An 18,029-nucleotide genomic window follows, 5' to 3' on the forward strand; every position below is an offset into this window, starting at 1 on the left:
CCACCTGGGCTCAAGCAATCCTCCTATCTCAACCTCTGAAGTAGCTGCGATTACAGGCACATGCCACCATGCTAGACAGGTTTTCCTCTTTTTGTAGAGACAGAGTCTCACTATGTTGCCCAGGCTGGTTTTGAGCTCTTGGAATTAAGCAATCTTCCCACCTCACCCTCCCAAACTGCTGGGATTACAGGTACGGGCCACCACAACCAGCCATTTATCTCTTCTGAGTTCATTATCTGCAGGAAGAGAACTAATTCAATGTTACCAAGTTTTATTTTGACAAGCAACATGCTTAAATGACTTGTTTCACTTTTCATTTACCTTTTAAGGTACTACACATTCTGCAGGTGCAAAATTCAGATAGAGTCACCTGTAATTGGAAAAAGAACTCAGTCAGGGTCAGCTAACAGAAAAATGAAAGCAATGGGGCAAAAACAAGTTCCACAAGTTTTGACAAGCATGATAAATAGATAACATGTAGACCTTACAAAGCTAAAGCTGTTGTAATGGTATAGTAAAGGACAAAAAGACCATTACCAATTTGGTCAGGAAGTCCTACATACTGAGAACATCTGGATGGAGTGGGAAGATAGGAGGACAAAATTTGAGTACTTACAATGTGCTAGACATAGTTTTGAGTACTCCATATGCATTCTCATTTAATCTGCACAACTCTATGAGGTTCATACTTTGTGTACAAAGATAATAAATACTGGGCTGGGTGCAGTGGCTCATGCTTATAATCTCAGTGCTTTGGGAGGCTGAGGCAGGGGGATCCCTTGAGGCCAGGAGCTGAAGACAAGCCTGGTAACATAGTAAGGCCCTGCCTCTATCAAAAAAAAACAAAAAACAAAAAACAAACAAAAAAACAAAAAAAACAAACAAAAAAAACAATTAGCTGGGAGTGGTGGCATGTGCCTACAGTCTACTTGGAGGCTGAAGTGGGAGGATTCCTTGAGCCCCAGAGTTCGAGATTACATTGAGCTACGATCACATTGCTGCACTCGAGCTTGGACGACAAAGACCCTGTCTCTAATTTTTTTTTTTCTTTTTTTTTGAGACAGGGTCTGGGCTCTGCCACCTAGAGCAGTGGTACGCTCTTGGCTCACCACAACTCCGACCTGGGCTCAGGTGATCTGTCCACCTCAGCCTCCCATATAGCTGGGCCTACCGGCTTGTGCCACCACACCCCCGGCTAACTTCTGTGTTTTTTGTAGAAATGAGGTTTCACCATGTTGCCTAGGCTTGTCTCAAACCTCTGGGCTCAAGCGATCTACCTACCTCTACCTCCCAAAGTGCTGGGATGATAGGAGTGAGCCACCACACCAGGTCAAAAAAATTTGTTTAAACAAAAAATAAAAAATTGTGGACTTAGCTATGATATGAAGGAAAAATTTCAGAAATAAAAATAAAAAATAAAGATAATAAATACTTCATCTATAACTTATGACCACTGCTTGTAAAACATGTCCTCTTGGGCCTTCTTTCTAGTCATGATACTGCTTCCTATTATGGGGAATCTGGGTATATTAGAGAAAAAGTTTAATCCATTTACATATTTGTATAAAATAAAGAACAGGTTTTTTGAGGGCACTGTTTGTGAGGCACTATATTAGGCACATTTATGTACACCAGCTCATTAAATCCTCAGATTGTCTCACACAGGTATTTTGCATCTCTCTCTTTATATATATAATGTCCCCAATTTACAAATGAGTAGACTGAGGCTAACTCATTAAATATTAATAACTCATTAAATTATTAATGCCAATACACACAATTATAAAGTCTATTAGGGTTGAAATCCAGGTCTGACTGATCCTAACTTCTTCTTTTTTTTTCCTTCTTTTTTTTTTTTTTAAGACAGAGTCTTGCTGTGTCCCAGGCTGGAGTGCAGAGGCTCAATCTCAGCTCACTGCAACCTCCGCCTCCCGGGTTCAAGAGATTCTCCTGCCTCAGCCTGCCCAGTAGCTGGGACTATAGGTGTGCACCACCACACCCAGCTAATTTTTGCACTTTTAGTAGAGACGGGATTTCACCATGTTGGCCAGGATGGTCTCGATCTCTTGACCTCATGATCGGCCCGCCTTGGCCTCCCAAAGTGTTGGGATTACAGGTGTGAGCCACTGTACCTGGCAGATTACTAACTTCCTGACCACTCTATTACACCACATACCTCTCCTGCCATCAAATAAAAATGTTATCCTAAATGCTTGTTTTTTTTGTTGTTCTGGGTTGTTTTTGTGGGGTTTTTTTGTTTTTTGAAACAGGGTCATTCATCTCTGTCACCCAGGCTGGAGTGCAGTGGTGTGATCTCAGCTCACTGCAACACCTCACCTCAGCCTCCTGAGTAGGTGGGACTACAGGTGTGCAATGCCAAGCCTCACTAATTTTTGTATTTTTTTGTAGAGACGGGGTTTCCCCATGTTGCCCAGGCTGGCCTGAGCTCAAGCGATCTGCCCACCTCAGCCTCCCCAAGTGCTGGGACTGCAGGTGTGAACTACTGTGCTGAATGGTAAATGCTTGTTTTGACCTCTGAAAACCATTCATAATAGGTCTAGTTATTTCTCTACATGTCAGTTAGGGTTAGGGTATTCTATAGCCCGTAACTATAGAATGTCCAAAGAATTCTATAGTTTCTCTAACTTTCCAGTTCATTGGGTGAAACATTACTAGTTCTATCAAGCATACTTCAAAGAGCATGGCCAGAGTCAGCATAATCTACGTTATTTTACTTAATTATATGCTGCCATGTACTACAAAGGATTGGAAGCAATGACAAGGATCAAATGTGATAAAACAAATTATAAATTATAAATGCTAACAGGGAGTCTGCATCAGAAAAAATATAAAGGAAAGCAGAAAATAAAATCACACAACGAATTTTTGGCTCTGAGCTTCCTGGTAATCAAAGGAAAAAGCAAGTAAAGGTCTGTTACATAATTCTTATTGGCCAAAGTTTAGTTGTTCTTGGGGATGGGGGGGACGAGATTTTCTAGGAAAATTTAAAAACAAATATTCTAGGCAACTGAGTATTGTCCTAGGCAATTTCCCTATGGTATTCTATATAAGAATTGCCTGGACAGAGGCAGCCTCAGTCTTGTTTGTAGCGAAGTGCATTTATACAAACATTTCCTTTTCTAATTTTGGAGCATCTTACTAAATAGTACAAAATCACCAAATTAAAGAAAATGTCTACAAAGACCTCATGAGAAACGTTTCCTTCTTTCCTTTCCAACAGTTCCTGAAAAACAAACACACAAACAAACAAACAAAAAACCTAACAATCACACAATAAAATGCAATATTTAGTGACCATTATGACCCTTCAAGGCACTGCCTTGGTGCTTACCGGTCAACCCCTATCAAGGAGTTAACTTCAAGGCAATTCAGCAGCACCAAGTGTTAGCCACACACTCTCTTTTGAAAGCAAATGAAAGATTTGCTGTAATTTTTAAAAACATAATCCTTTGAAAAAGGTTGGATAGATTAGTGGTTAAGCACCAATTTTAATATCAGAGAAACGTGAGTTCCAATCTCCACTCCATACTTTACAACTGTGTGACTTTGTCCAAAGTCCTGACGATTAAATGAAATCGTGCCTGATGTATAAAAGAGCATCACTGAATGCTCCCAATTATCGGTAATTTTTTCTTTAACCTTTTTCTTTTTTAGCTCCTTACTGCAGTACACACTGAGATATTTTTACTTTAAACTTCAACTTCACCATGCAGATCTCTTGTACATCTCTAACTCATTCAACATCTAACAGAAAAACTGCTCAATAAGTAATGATGCCCGTTTAACGTGCAGTGCCCTTATATAACGGTGTAGGACCGTGCTATTTTTCTTCAGATTGCAATTTAACTGGGGGAAAGTGTAACGATTCTATTAGGATTTCAATTGTAAAATGAAAAGTAACGTCTCAACATCTTTTTGATTAAAAAGCTCTACCAAAAGGGCCTAGCTTATCAACATTTTACAGCCAAGCGTGGCTCCAAGGTGACCGATCAGTTAGTTAGCAGGACACATTGGTGCCTCCAGGCTGGGATGACATCAAAGGTTCTAGCTACAGTGGTTGTGGGACGCGATCTCTTCCTCTTCATACCTCACAGGGCACTTTACCACTTTCGTTACAGATCTTCACAGTTCTCCTTTTCCAACCAGAGGGCTTCGTAAGCTGGGAATCAGGTATGTTAATATTAGGCGTCCCTTTCACAAAAGGCTTTTAACTGCTGGGCAGACTAACGAAAGGTCCTCCCAGAGTGAGCCTCTCACCTCAAGTATTAAAGGACTTTGGCCTGCGCCTCCAACCTCTGGCCAGTTGGCTGCGCTCCACCAGCAAAGGGTTCTCGAGCCCCCGGGCAGCCTGCGGGGGGCAGCGAGGCGCCGAGACCATGCCCCGAGTGCCGAGGGAAAGCCCTGAGATACGCGACGTGGGACGCTGGGGGCCAAGCTCCGACGCGGGGCTGTGTGCACCTGGACGCGCCTCACAAGCCGCGAGCTAAGCAGAAAAGGGAGGCAGGCTGCCCCGACACCCCACTACTCACCGCTAGGTTTCCGCCTGGCGCCGATCCGGCCGCCTCACGCCGGCCGAACGACACCCCGCTGAGTCGCCGCCGCAGGGAAAGCACCTTCGGCACCAACGGGAGAAGCCAATTTCTAGTAATTCGCGCCCGACGACGGCGGAGGTAAGGAGCCCTGCAGGCCAGCTGGGGGATGGGAAGCCTGCGTGCTGCACACCGAATCTCCCGCCCTGTTCAGGGGGCGGTGCCCGGGGAAGCCAATAGGAAGAGGAGTCGGCCAAGAGCGACGGCTCTGCCGGCCAGTCGGCGCCGGCCACTCGGCCCCGCCCATCAGGAAACCTGAGGAAAACGGATCCTTAGGCCCTGAGTTGTGGGCCTTATCTTTCCTTTCCTCTTTCCGTTTCCGGGGAAGGGAGAAGGAAGTGTTGTGTGGATGCGAGGAAGTTTGCGGAATAGCTGGCTGAGTGCTGGCTGTGTACTTGGGGTCGGGCGCAGTGGCTCACGCCTCTAATCCCAGCACTTTGGGAGGTCGAGGCGGGCGAATCACCTGAAGTCAGGAGCTCGAGACCAGTCCGACTGACTTGGAGAAACCCCGTCTCTAGTGAAAATACAAAATTAGCCGGGCAAGGTGGCGGGCGCCTGTAATTCCAGCTACACGGGAAGCTGAGGCAGGAGAATCGCTTGAACCCGGGAGGCAGAGGTTGCAGTGAGCCGAGATCGCGCCATTGCACTCCAGCCTGGGCAACAAGAGCGAAACTCCGTCTCAAAAAACAAACAAACAAACAAAAAGTGTTCGTTGGTTTCGCCAGGTACCTTTTGAAGAAAAAGGTAATGGAAATTGATCCGTGTTTCTTTTTTAAATATTTTCTTCATTTGGCGTGAAAGGTAGGATCTTGTACATCTCCAGGGTTTGGAGTAGGGAAAAGAGACGTTAGGAGAAGCACTGAATTATGGAGATGGGATCGGACGGCTAGTGGGATGAAGAGGCTGGGGAAATAGAATGAATAGACAGAGAAAATGATTGACTTCAACTATCCAAAATATAAAAAAGACAAGACAGAGAAAATGAGGAAGAAAAGGAATGAACCTGGATGGGATCCATACAGTATTAAGAACAGGGTACTATTTCATTTGGATTCACTGACTCAAAACAAAACAAAACTACAGAGTACTCTGCGAATCAGAAGATAAGGATTCAGTATCTAGCGAGACACCTACGATCTCTGCATTCACTATAGTTACCTAGCACGTGAAGATATTGAACGGACAATATTGAGAAAAATGCTATTATATGGGAAGTGCATTGGAGCACATGGTAGGAGTATCTAATTAAAAGTCCAGAAGGAGTCAGGAACAATTTTCTTGGAGGAAGGGATGTTTAAACTGAAACCTGAGTGTTGAATAGATTTAAAACAGGTCAAGAGGGGTGACATTTTCCAGGTAGAAGGTCCAAACCCATGTAACAGCCGTGTAAAATGCCAAGCGTTGGGTCTGTTATTATGAAGGGCTTAGTTGGCCGTTAGGGCACTGGTCAGATTTGTATTGAAAGATCTTTGGATAAAGGAGGTAGGATTGGGAGGGAAGATATAGAGTCACGAGATTTGGAAGCTGTTTAGGAAATCCAGTTGAGAAAGAAATGATCGTAGCCTTGATACCTCATTATTCTATTTTGGCTAGGTGGAGTTAAGAAAACAGAAGAGAAAGGCAATTTTTTGTGCATTGTAAATAAAAAGAATTTGGGGAGTGACTAGAGACAGACGATAAAGAGAACATAGCTTAACAGTTAACAACGATGTGCTTGAAGAGTGTTTAGAAATGTGAAGATGACTATCGAGCCCAGCATACACACCTGTAATCCCAGCTACTTGTGAGGCTGAGAAAAGGAAGATTGTTTGCATCCCAGAATTCCAGGATGCAGCGAGCAGTGATCTTACCTGTGACTAGCCACTGCACTCCAGCCTGGGCAACACATTGAGACCCCATTTCTCAAAAAAAAAAAAAATTTGAAAAAAAAGATGAAGATCTAGGAATGTTGAATAGATATGTTCTACTTATGTATCTTTTATATATATATAATTTTTTTTTTTTTTTTGAGATGCGGTCTCTCTCTGCCTGCCCAGGCTGGAGTGCAGTGGCTACGTCACAGTTCACTGCAGCCTGGACTATCTATTCTCAACCAGACCTCCCACCTCAGCTTCCTGAGTAGCTGTGACTGCAGGCGCACGCCACCATGTCCGGCTAATTTTTGTAGAGAGGGGGTTTCACCATATTGCCCTGGTTGGTCTCCAATTCCAGAGCTCAAGTGATCCACCCTCCTGGGCTTCCCAAAGTTTTGGGATTACAGGAGTAAGCCACTGCACCTGGCTGTTTTTTAATATTTCTATGATGTCAGTAAACTCCCCTTCATTCCTCTTCTTTCCACATCTTGAAAAAAGACTTCTACAGACCACAGAGGCCTTGGTGTGAGTGGTGGGTTTGGATGTAGTTTTTATGGTATATGTGTGGAAAATAGAGGGAAGGAGCTGAGTTTTGCATTTAGATTGATACTAAGATAAAAACAAAGAGCCATACCTTCAGAATGGACACACAGGATTTAGGAGCAGCAGGAAGTTGAAGTCAGAGGGGACCATAAAATGGCAACTCACCATGTATTCATGGAAATTTTGCGTAGGGCAGTAGACTGTTCCAAAGGGGGAAACAGAAGCTCAATATTGTAAGGGGTAGAGGCACAAGCAGTTAATTGGGTAATAGTTTGAAATTTAGGGACTGGCTTTAAAAAATCTCTAATCTATGAAACAGGGTGAATTGAAGAGCTTTTAAATACCACTAAAATAACAATCAGAATTTTTTACTGAAGTATAAACATAAAATTAACAAACTAGAAAAACAGGTTAACGTAAGTTGGTTAGCTGGAATCCAGGCCTGCAGAGGGGGAAGCCAGTAATAAGCCTATTCCTGTCACAGAACTCCAGGTGGTAGTCTCAACAGCATGGGTCTGGTTCAGTGGCTCATGCCTGTAATCCCAGCACTTTAGGAGGCCAAGGCAGGTGGATCACTTGAGGTCAGGAGTGCAAGACCAACCTGACCAACATGGTGAAACTCCGTTTCTACTAAAAATAGAAAATTAGCCAGGTGTGGTGGTGCATGCCTGTAATCTCAGTTACTTGGGAGGCTGAGGCAGGAGAATCGCTTGAACCCGGGAGGCAGAGGTTGCAGTGAGCCGAGATCGTGCCATTGCACTCCAGCCTGGGCAACTAGAGCGAAACTCTGTCTCAAAAAAAAAAAAAAAAAAGCATGAAGCTGAGACTGGAGGGTTGGTTGGGGGGAAAATAAAAGGAGTATGAAGCTGAGACTGGAAGATCGGTTGGAAGTCTTGAAACAGTTAGATGCTAGATCTCCTGTCATACTTTGTGGAGGACCAGGAGATTACAAGGTGAACCGAGAGGATCTAGACTCTACCACTAGGCACAACTGAGAGTAGAAATGAGGTCGTACTGAAATGGGGAGGACAAGCTTAGGACCTTGTCTTACTTGGCTCCCAGAACGCTGGCAATGAGTCATATATCCCCTGATCATTAAATTTAAAGACTTTTTCAGGCAAGCTAATCAGAAAAGACAGGAGGCCCCAACTGAAAAAGCCAGTTTATCAATATAGACCTACACTGACACCTACTAGCTGATGAGCCCTGTCCCTGCACGCTGAGCTTCTGATCAATTTTAGCATTACCAAACTTTGGGATAAAGTCTCAGCTCTGAAAAAGAAAAAAATAAAGTAGGAGCAAACATTCTATGTAGAACCCAGAAGAAAATTTACTCAAAATTGTAATAAACTCTTGACGTTTTATATCTATTAAAAAAGGAATGTAAAAAAGAATGTGAGTCATCAAATTTAGATTCTTTAAGGAGAAAATAATTCTTAAAGTTTTAATTTTTAAATAGACTGCAGAATCAAGATGGTATCAGCTTATATTTTTTCTTCACCAGTGATCTCATCTGTCAGCACACTGAAGAAAATCAGAATCTTTATATTCTTCTTCAAGATGACTGAGTTAAAAAATGAAATCTTTTTTTAAGTTCATTTTTATGTTCAAACAAGGTTTTTTACCCAAACCATATTTTACTTGATCAAATTCAAGAATATGATCTCAGTTCATATCTTCCAAATGGAAATATAACCTAAATAGCTGTATAGGTATCAGTGAGAGATCTAGATTAAGCAACCAGAACCAAGTAGGTCTTATGAACAAGTTAAGATACATTTATATTGGTCCCTAAGTTTGGGAAACTCAGTTAACTTTTGTCTTTGCCAGTATTGTGAAAAGCATTATATTGATGCTATTGCTCCTTGAAAAAATCCATTTTCTCCCTGGGTCTTTAAATAGTTTACTTAATAAAATTTTTGAGCCCCTAACTCTACCAGGGGCATAATGCCCAGGTATGGCCCTTACCCTTAAGGAATTTAGATTTTAGTTCAGTAGAATCAGATAATTTCGACACAAAAGGGTGTAGGCTGGGCCCAGTGGCTGACACCTGTAGTCCCAACACCTTGGGAGGCCGAGGTGAGAGGATCATTGGAGCCCAGGAGTTCGAGGTCACTCTGAGCACATGGGGAGACCCCATCTGTACCAAAAAAAAAAAAAAAAAAATTCAAAAAGGTGTACTGAGAACTACAAGGACAACGGCCATTTAGCTTAATCTAGGGGTTGGGTTGGGGGATAGCAGAGGAAGAGCCAATCCAATTTCAAAAGACAAGTAGACTTAAGCAAAAGAGAAAGTACTAGAGAAGACATTTCAGTAAGAGTCAAACTGGGTGTGGTAGTACAAAGGACAAAGGGTGTGATTGTACAAATGAGTGTGGTAGTACAAAGGACTTTGTTGTTACTTAAGAATGATAGGAGATGGGGTAGAAGTAGGCCACAGGGCCTTGTATGCAGGCTAAATAACATGGAATTTATCCCCTATATTGGAACCACTGGATAATTTTAACCAGGGTACTGATAAGCATTTAATATCCATCACTAAGGAGGATAAATTTACGGGCAAGGAGTCTAGTTAGGAGGCTATTGAAGCAGTCGATATGAAGAGGATATGAATTTGTGCTTTAGTAGTAAAGGTGGGAAGGATTAATTTGGAAAAAAAAAGGGGGCAGTCAGCAGGATTTGGGGACTGGATAATAGAGGTGAGGGGGAGAGGAGATATAATTCTCAGGTTTCTGGCTTGGTTGCCTGGGTATTAGTTCATTGGTGTGATGTGAGAGATAGATTACTGATAGAGGAAAAAGGTAGATGAGTTTAGTTTGAGGCATCTTAACTTTGAAGTGCCCAAGAGATATCCAGCTATCCAGCAGCCAGTTGGATTTAAAAGTCTAACATTCAAGAGGTCTAGGCCTAGAGAGACAGATCTAGGGTCATCCGTATATAGATTTAAGCCAAGTGGTGAAAATGAGAACTGCAGGGACTGTGAGAAAAATAAGAAATGATGTGAGGTATCTCTCATCTGAGACAGGCAGCAAGGGGATAAGGATAGTTGCAGACATAGTTCAGGACTTTGAAGTGGTAGTGGGAAATAGGAAATAAAGAACATTCATTCTAGCATCATGGCCTCTATTTCATAGAAAAAGAGTTGAGGCTGCTGAGAAAGTGATACTTTGTGCCAAAGCTGCAGAATAGAAACTACAGGGAATGAGAAAGGGGACAGGCCAAGAAGTGCAAGGGGCCAATGAAGATGTATTAACACCTACAGTGTTCAGTGGCCTGAGTTAGGGAATAGAGAAGGCAGACTAAAGCATTGATAGGGATGGATCTATTCTTTGGGGTAGAGGTATATTTATGTAATGGGTTAATAATACTTCTTTCTTATATTGTCAGTTACTATACTAGGTGTTTCTCTAGGAAAATTTTATTATTTAGTCAGGTTCTGGACAGAAGAGAGAAAGCTTACCTATGCCAAAGATTGGTATAGCATTAAAGAGAATTTTCAATTCTGATTGCACATGAGAATTAGCTGGGGATCTTTGAAAACTATGTGATGCCAGATCCTACTCCCTGAGAGTCTGCGTGGGGCCGGGTCATCAGAATTGTTTTAAAAAAATTACCCAGATGATTTTATTTATTTTTTTCGAGACAGACTTTCACTCTGCTACCCAGGCTGGAGTGCAGTGGTGCGATCTCGGCTCACTGCAGCCTCAACCTCCTGGGTTCAAGTGATTCTCTTGCCTCAGCCTCCAGAGTAGCTGGGACTATAGGCGCCCACCACCACACCCAGCTAATTCTTTTGTATTTTTAATAGAGATGGGGTTTCACCATGTTGACCAGGCTGGTCTCAAACTCTTGACCTCAGGTGATCACCTACCTCGGCCTCCCAAACTGCAGGGATTACAGGCGTGAGACACCGCGCCCAGTCGGCCAGATGATTTTAATGTGAAGCCAGGGCTGAGAACCAGTGAGCTAGAGAGAATTAAAAATTGGCAATAAAAATTTTTGTGAGATATGCAGTGGCCTAGATCCTGTATGTTACACACACACTTGATAAAGGTTCAATAGATCTAATATGTCAGTGACACATGCCTCAGCAAATAACTTCTACCCTGAAATTTTTTTATACGTCAATTTGATTTCAGTCATGCTCGGAAAAAGTGATTATATCTGAGTATCTAGGAATAAAAGAGAATATGGCAGCCAAAACCTCCAAGATATTTTTTTTTGTACCAGGGATGGTGAAGCAGTCAGTGAGGACACATGAGATGACATCATCAAGTAAGTAGTGAAAGATTTGACACGGTAATCCTTAAAAATGTACACAGATGGGGCGGGCGCGGTGGCTCACGCCTGTAATCCCAGCACTTTGGGAGGCCGAGAGGGGCGGATCACGAAGTCAGGAGATTGAGAGCATCCTGGCTAACACGGTGAAACCCCGTCTCTACTAAAAATACAAAAAATTAGGCCGGGCGCGGTGGCTCACGCCTGTAATCCCAGCACTTTGGGAGGCCGAGGCGGGCGGATCACAAGGTCAGGAGATCGAGACCATGGTGAAACCCCGTCTCTACTAAAAAATAGAAAAAAATTAGCCGGGCGCAGTGGCGGGCGCCTGTAGTCCCAGCTACTCGGGAGGCTGAGGTAGGAGAATGGCGTGAACCCGGGAGGCGGAGCTTGCAGTGAGCCGAGATTGCGCCACTGCACTCCAGCCTGGGCGACAGAGCGAGACTCCGTCTCAAAAAAAAAATAAAAATAAAAAAAAAAAATACAAAAAATTAGCCAGGTGTGGTGGTGGGTGCCTGTAGTCCCAGCTACTGGGGAGGCTGAGGCAGGAGAATGGCATGAACCCGGGAGGCGGAGCTTGCAGTGAGCCGAGATTGCACCACTGCACTCCAGCCTGGGCGACAGAGCAAGACTCTGTCTCAAAAAAAAAAAAAAAAGGACACAGATGGCTGGTTGTGGTGGCTCACACCTGTAATCACAGCACTTTGGGAGGCCGAGGTGGGTGTGAATCACCTAAGGTCAGGAGTTTAAGATCAACCTGGTCAACATAGTGAAACCCCATCTCTACTAAAAATATAAAAATTAGCTGGGCATGGTGGTGGGCGCCTGTAATCCCAACTACTTGGGAGGTGGAAGCAGGAGAATTGCTTGAACCCAGGAGGCAGAGGTTGCAGTGAGCCAAGACCACACCATTGCACTGCAGCCTGGGCAATAAGAGTGAAATTCCGTATCAAAAAAAAAAAAAAAAGTACACAGAGTAATTACAATAATGGGTAATTAGTTTTTGAAAACAATTCTGAGTTGGTCAGGCACGGTGGCTCACGCCTGTAATCCCAGCACTTTAGGAGGCTGAGGCGGGTGGATCATGAGGTCAGGAGATCAAGACCATCCTGGCTAACACAGTGAAACCCCATCTCTACTAAAAAAACGGAAAAAAAAAATTAGCCGGGCGTGGTGGTGGGCACCTGTAGTCCCAGCTACTTGGGAGGCTGAGGCAGGAGAATGGCGTGAACCCGGAAGGCGGAGCTTGCAGTGAGCCAAGATCGTGCCACTGCACTCCAGCCTGGGCAACAGAGCGAGGCTGCGTCTCAAAAAAAAACACAAAAAACAATTCTGAGTTTTACAGTGTTTATAAAGTCAATATAACGTTTGTAAATAAAGGAAATATATATAGATTTCTTAACATTCTGTAATTTTACTTGGAGGAAGCGAAGAAAGCCTATGTTTGGGGAGTATGTTTGGGGAATTCCCTACTAAATATTGGAGAGAATAAAATAAAAAGCTTATTGAATATAAGAGGATAAGAATGTTTTGTTTTGAGACTATTAGCATTGTTTCAGTTCTTTTTTTTTTTTTTTTTGAGAGAGAGGGTCTCACTCTGTCACCCAGGCTGGAGTGCAATGGTGCGATCTTGGCTCACTGCAACCTCCGCCTCCCAGGTTCGAGCGATTCTCGTGCCTCAGCATAGGTAGGATCACAAGGGTGCAATACCACACCCAGCTAATTTTAGTAGAGACAGGGTTTCACCATGTTGGCCAGGCTGGTCTCAAACTCCTGACTTCAGATGATCTGCCCGCCTTGGCCTCCCAAAGTGCTGGGATTACAGACATGAACCACTGCGCCCAGCCTATTATCACAGATTATATCTATCGCATTTGGATTATCACCCAGGGCCAGATAAAGACCTTTACATATCCTAAACACAAAAGACTATTCTTCTCCCCTCTCTCATGTACTTAAAAATTTAACATTAAATCATAACATAGTCATCAGCCTAACAAAGTTCTGTTTTCCTCCCATGCTACGTGGCAGTTTTTTTGTGTGGATGGGAAGGGTCATAGAAAAAACTTAAAAACATATTTTTAAGTTTTATATTTTGGCAGTCTCTTCTGCTTTATTATGCTGTAAAATAGCTTTTCTCAACTGAGCTTCCTTACGTGAACCACAAAAAGACTATTTTCTCATTTTCCCTCAGGATGGTACACAAGAACCATTGTATATACATAGGAAAGAAGTTAACTTATAACTATGGATACTTAGGATGTTAGGGCTTCTTTCATAGATTTAGTTTGCCTATTAGCAATCTAGCTCTGTTGAGCTCCAACTCCTCCCTTTCTTCCCATCCCTCACAGAGGGACTGGCTTTCTGGGGTAGGTGTTTTGGCAAGTGTACTAATAGTTGAGAACAATCAATGCAATTAAGCAGTATATCACGATGTTTAAGTTCACAAGTACATTTGCCTGAGTGTCTATGTTCAGTGTTAGCTCTTCCACTTACTAGCTCTGTGACTTTGGACAGCTGTACTTTACTTTTCTCATAAAAGAAGAATAGTACTTATCTAATGCTGTTGTATTGAGTATTAAATGAATTATTGCATTTTCTTTAAAGTGTTTAGAATAGTGCCTGGCACATCCTGAGCACCCAATAATGTTAGTTATTGTTTAATTCACATGGGAAGAATCTTTGTACCATAAAACACTATGACTTACCTGGACAAGAGTTGTATGTGTAGGGATAGTGTGTGTGTGTGCGCGTATATAAAGTGCCACTATTCTATTAATATCACAATTATATTACAGTACCTTAAAGGAAAATATTACTTTTCCCGTTGTACTTTTTCTGTATTTTCTTTTGTTTTGTTTTTGAGATGGAATGGCGCCATCTTGGCTCACTGCAACCTTCGCCCCCAGGTTCAAGTGATTCTCCTTCCTCAACTTTCCTAGTAGCTGCGATTACAGGCGCCTACCACCCTGCCTGGCTAATTTTTGTACTTTTAGTAGAGACGGGGTTTCACCATGTTGGCCAGGCTGATTTCGAACTCCTGACCTCAGGTGATCCACCCACCTCGGCCTCCCAAAGTGTTGGGATTACAGGCGTGAGCCACCACACCCGGCCCTTTTTCTGTATTTTGTAAATGAACAACCATTACATTTCTAATAAAGGGAAAAAATTGTAACTGTCAGTTTGTGAATCTCATCCTTACTAATGCAGATCCAGAGTCAAAGAGAAAAACACAGTCTTGGTTCTGGATCTGACAATCTTTGGATTAAGGGATAATAAATATCAAAAAGATAATGTACTTTGTTTGCTTGAATCTGAAATAAAATGGAGAATAAAGCTTTCACTCAGCAAGGAATAACAATCATAAAGAAAAAAGGCACAGAAGAGATTTTCCCAGAAAATGCATGTAAAGAAAGGGAAAGGACAAAGGGCCTAGGGCTTAACCCTTGATTAAACCCATGTTCCAAGCAAAGGCTAAAGTATCTTTAGGAAAGACAATGTGGGAAAGGCCAAAAAGTTTAATGATGAGAGAACTAACTGCAAATAAGGGTGTGAAGAAACAAGCACCTTCATAAATTGTATTGTTAATTGTATCGTAATAATGTTGGTTCCTCTTTACAAGGACCCAGGAAAGAAAATATTTTAACATTAGAAATAGTTGTGCTTCACCTGAGAAACTTGTTGAATCTTAAGGATATCTGAAAATTATGTAATTAATCTTACTTCTGTCTTTACATTTGGCTGCTTTAACGTTCAGTGCTAAATCTGTACCCTTACAATTAACTACAGAAATATATGGCACATGTTTTATGCATTAATTTCACACCTGCCTTTGTCTTGTTTCTCATTTTGTGGTGTTATATATAATTTTATATACTGCCTTAATGTAGTAGGGTATGATATAAGGTTCAGATATACATAATTAAAATGGTACACTTTGAAAAAATATGAAAAGACCCTTTTAAGGTATAACATTTAGGTAAGATAAAATCAACTCAGGGAAATCCAGTTAAAAGCCAAATAGAGCTGTATTTTTATACTGTACAAAAAAATTTACACTCTTAATGTAACTAGATACATCTAAGGGTAAATTACACATCTCTCAAACACAGTATTTTAACATCTAAGATATGTTTCTGCATTGCAGACTGATACTGAATTTTATACATCTTTATTTACAATAACTTAAAATATTTTTTCATCTCTGGCAGATATTTACAAGGTCAACAATGACTACATTTCACATTTCAACATCAACAGCATTAATCGGTTCAGTAAGACAGGATAATGGCTTACATGCACCAATAAATATGATCTTAAATTCACGGTTTTTTCTTCAGCTCTGAAAAAATGAAGGTTGTCACTAGTCCTAGGTTGAAAGGACATCACTCAGTACAGTTGTAATTTCTATATGCCTATCCTATTTAAATTTTCACCAGCACTATTCTCTAAATACTTGGGAAGTTTATACCAAGTTATAAGTTGATGCTGGTAAAAAAAAAAAAAAAAAAAAAAAAAAAAAAAAAAAAAGGCTGATGTGTACATTCCAGATCCTTTTATGAAGCAAACATATGAAAGTGAGATATTTCTTATTTACTTGTCCAGTGTGAAAGAGATCAGATTACATAATGCCAAAGTAGTAAAAATCCTTCAGAAATTATAGCTCAGGAGACCCAAATTATCACGAGAAAACCAGTGGGAAAATAATTTTTGCACCCTAAAAACTGTTTCACCTAACCAGTTAAACTGAATGTAAGGCCAGAATAATTTTAGAATAAGAATAAAAAAGATTCAATGTCAAGTAGATGAACTTATTACAAATATTTTTAAACATGGAGCATCTCTCTCTATTCGGTATGGATGATAAAACTTACAAACAAACAAACCCCCCGCCCTACCGCCAAACCCAGACCTGTATCAGTGATTGTTAGAAAGCCAATCCTCTCTTTCCAAGACAGCTAATCAGTATATTCATCACTTTTTAACTACTCCCTGCTATAAAAAACAATACATAAAACCTGTTTGGAATATTAATATGCAAATACATTTCATGATTTCCAAAAAAAATTATTTAACTTTTGAAATAAATTATTTAGTTCTTATTGGGCTATACATTTTAAAAAATGAGTGTTTTAGCTTTTCTTAATCCAGTCCTGTTTTTCTGCAAAGAAAAAAACACTCAGAATGATCATGGACATATATAACAAACTTTACCAGTTTAACCAATATTATACTTACAATAATTGCCACTGCCCTTTAAAATAGGTACATTTCCATAATGTCCCCCTAAATTTTACTTAAACGACCCACAATATTACACAATATACTAATTTTAGGAGTTTCCCCCTTTTTATTCAATCCTGATGAGTAGGATTCTTAATTTAAGGAGACAAGAAACTGTGTTATGAGGAATAATGTTTAGACTTAGTCTTTAACGGGTATTTTTGCTGGAAGTGAAATATTGACATTTATTGACATAAGAAAACCTAAAATGGAATCTTATAGCTACTGTAAATCTATTTTCCAGGTCAGAGAATATTTTTAAGATACTTTATATGTTAAAAGAGGCTTCATTCCTTAACAAGTACTTTAAAAAATTATATTTGGTAGATACATTTTCTTTGGTAAATTTTGTAATCAATGAAGATGTAAAGAACTTCCTTTGATGTAATTAACACTGAGCTGTTTATACTCAAATACAGCAAACCATATTGGTATGAATTCTGTAATTGGGGATGAGTTGTCCAATTAAGTTCATTTCTTTGAAAATAAAAGGATTTCTTTATTAGACCTACTTCCAGATACACATTTTTAAAGAGACTCATTTATACTTTAAGCTACACCTAATTCTATTTTTTATAAAATCAATATTAAACATAATAGCAGACATCTGAATATGCCTTAATTTGTAAACATGATTAACACAATTTCTAAAAATTCAGAAGCAAAACATATACCCTACATTTCTGTACTATGCTGCCAGTTATTTCACATCATTCCCAGCTTTCTGCCAATTTCTATCCTGAATTGTTTACTCTTACATATATTTCTCATAGGACTATGGCTAAGATTACAAAAATACTGAAAAGACTGAAGTTACCAAAATGTTGTACTTGTGTGGTCAAGTTCAGAAGAAATATGCCTACATGGGCAAGGAGGTTGGGTGGTGATGACTCCTCCATGAATATTCTATATATGCTCAGTACCAGTATGATATACCTATTAGGTACACATGATGCAAGTAATACTAAAATTTGTCTTACATTATCAATATGACCACCTTTGGCATGGAAAACTGTACCAATGTGATGGCTCATAATTTTATTAGCATTGTTAACAGTTTTACACTGCATTCCATCTTCTCATAACCAGGCAAATATTCTAATTTCTAATTAGTTTTCAAACAACTTGTTTCTAAAAACACTTTAAAAAAATTAAAGTATTACAAGTAAGTGTCTCAACCAACTTAGTGGTAAAACGATGACAATAACATTCAACTTGAAAGATAAAAAGTCTCATGTTCAGACTGTTTAACATAGCTGTACGTAGAAAAATTGCTCTAAAATCTTACAGATTTTCTGATCATTGGCATGACCTGTTAAACTTTTTAAAGCTGAAAACAAATATGTAACTGAAATACTGATTAAAAAAGAAAAACCCAAAACATACTTTGTAATCCAAGGTCAGAAATGGAGAGATATTCCTTGCCAGTGTTTGTAATAAATAGGGGACTACCCCTAAAGAC

At 40.6% G+C, this 18,029-nt stretch overlaps 1 protein-coding gene across 2 annotated transcripts in view; it reads right to left on the reverse strand.

Moving 5' to 3' along the window:
• ORC2 (origin recognition complex subunit 2) overlaps positions 1-4,894 on the reverse strand; it is a 59,439-nt gene extending 54,545 nt beyond the window's left edge. The window contains exons 1-2 of one of the 2 annotated variants that reach the window (XM_007965800.3): positions 4,551-4,890; positions 322-370 (exon numbers count right to left, since the gene is read on the reverse strand). The gene's annotated coding sequence lies outside the window, so the exon portion shown is untranslated. Of the gene's footprint in view, positions 1-321; positions 371-4,550 lie in introns of both variants that reach the window. The other variant, XM_007965801.3, reaches the window with a different exon arrangement.
• Positions 4,895-18,029: the final 13,135 nt, after the last annotated feature.

The sequence above is a fragment of the Chlorocebus sabaeus genome, chromosome 10 (genome assembly GCF_047675955.1).
Source record: "Chlorocebus sabaeus isolate Y175 chromosome 10, mChlSab1.0.hap1, whole genome shotgun sequence".
Taxonomy (NCBI): domain Eukaryota; kingdom Metazoa; phylum Chordata; class Mammalia; order Primates; family Cercopithecidae; genus Chlorocebus; species Chlorocebus sabaeus.